The sequence below is a fragment of the Myotis lucifugus genome, unplaced genomic scaffold (genome assembly GCF_000147115.1).
Source record: "Myotis lucifugus unplaced genomic scaffold, Myoluc2.0 scaffold_220, whole genome shotgun sequence".
NCBI lineage: Eukaryota > Metazoa > Chordata > Mammalia > Chiroptera > Vespertilionidae > Myotis > Myotis lucifugus.
Window position 1 is genome coordinate 2,035,878 of NW_005871268.1, and position 2,171 is coordinate 2,038,048.

Genomic DNA, 2,171 nt, shown 5'->3' on the forward strand with positions numbered 1-2,171 from the left:
CTGCAAGCTGAAGTGTGTGCCGGGGAGCACCGCTAAGGTGGGGCTCAGAGGTGACAGCCTGGAGGGGGAGACTGTAGCCCTGAGGTTGCTTTGGACACATCGGTTTCTCACTCAGATATTTATCTTGTATCATTGAGTGGACTTTTGTGTGTACTGGCTCCCTAATTTGACCTTGGGGATTGAGAAAATGTCAGAGCTGACTAAGCCCATTAGGGGTCGTGCTCAAGCGCATGTGCACTTGGATGAATTGCAGGAGAGCGGGGGCGGGGTCATGGCCTAAACAAAACCCAGGTCTGCAGCTCTCGGCCCTGACAAAACCGCCTCTCAGGTCTTCCTCCACCGGGAGGGATGCCCCTCAGGCCAGAAGGAAACTTCAAATCCAGATTCAATGCTTTTTTTTTATGAGACAGAAGAGATGAGGAGGAGGAAAGGCTCTGGCAGGCAGCTTTGAGCTTACAGAGGGCACCAAAAAAATGTCATTTGAAGAACGGGCAGAGGAGACAAAGAGGTTAGTGTGACAGGAAGCCAGGGAGGAATAAAGCCAGGAAACAGTGTGGGAGGGAAAGAGGGCCACAGAGAGGGAGGAGGGCCTTTGCCAGGAGGAGGTGGAAGGACAAAGGGGGCAGGGATGGTGCATCTCAGCGTGTGGGTGGCCAGGATGGAAGGCAGAGCTGCCAGATCAGAGCCCTGCTCCGTGTTTCTTCCAACACTGAGAGTGTCATGGGGGCCTGGAGAGTAACAGCCCAAGTTGGAGGGTCCGGCCAGCCCTCTCAGACGCATTGTCCTGCACAGAAGAAAGGATGGGCCCCCTTAGCTGGAGTCGGCCTCCACCTGCCAGCGGCCACGGATGAGCCCACCTCCTGGCCCCTCACCTGTGCGTACAACTGCCAAGCATCACTTTCCCGAGGGGCAGCAGCACTGGGAGTTCTGAAGAACAATGTGGAGAGAAGTCATTTCTGTCCAAACCGTTTTATCCTTTGGGAGCAGGGTACGTTCTGGCAGGACAGCTCTCAAGACTAGAGCAAGGGCACTGTAGGAAGGAATGGGGTGGAGTGGCCAGGCCATGTGGGCCAGGCCTGGGCTGACGGCCCAGAGCTCATTTGTTCATTCAACCAGCACTTGTCGAATGTCTGCTAGAATAGAGCAAATAAGACAAAGTCTCTGTCTCTCGGATTCCAGTTTACATTCTGGTCGGGGGTGATGGACAGCGAACCGAACCACAAGTGCTTTGTAGGTGTGTTCCGCAAGCTCCTTGGCCTGGTTTGGCTTCCTTGGTTTTGGTGGTCTTCACTGCTCAGCCAGATTGAGGCTGCTTGGGGCCAGGTCTTCTCAACTCTGATACAACGATACAGAGCAGAAGCACAGTCCAGACTTTTGGGCATCAATACTAACTTGATTTTGCACAACGTTTTATGCATTTTATTTTCCTTTTCGAGTTTCCAAAATAGTCAATAATCCTCTCAGGGCAGGAGGGAAAGGAAGGCCTCTGCGGGTGGGCTCCTCCGGATGGAGACACATCGGCCGCCTCCCTGGTGTTTCTTCCCTCCGCATCTTCCCCTAATTCACCCCCCTGCGCTCCTGGAGGAGTCTTTATAACATGCTAATCTCATCACGTGATTACGGGCTCTAAAGTTTTGATAATTGGCTGGGATGCTTTTGACTCTCAAGGAAGAGAATGCTGCCAGCGAGGATGTAGGACCAGGGAAGCCTGAGAACTTAATGGCTGGGAGCACAATTTTTAGAGTCAGCCTGAGTTCAAATTGCACCTCTGCCATGTCTGAGTCACGTGAAAGATCAAGCCACTCAACTTTTCTTTCAGACTTATTTCCTCATTTGTAAAATTATAAAAAAATACAAACAAACAAACAAAAACACCCCCATCTCACTAGGTAGCTGTGAGGTCAATCTAATGAGGTAATATGATAACATACTAGAGGCCTGATGCACAAAATTCGTGCAAAGGGCTTGGCCCTCGCAGCCTCAGCTTCGTCCAGAAGGTCATCCGGAAGGTGTTCGGCTGTCCGGTCTAATTAGCATATTATGCTTTTATTATTATAAAGCACTTAGCACAGTGCTCAATAATTGGTAGCTTAAAAAACCATGGAATATTAACTAAAGAACGTATATGCATATTTGCATAACCCATCAACATAGACAATAGTGTGGTGAAG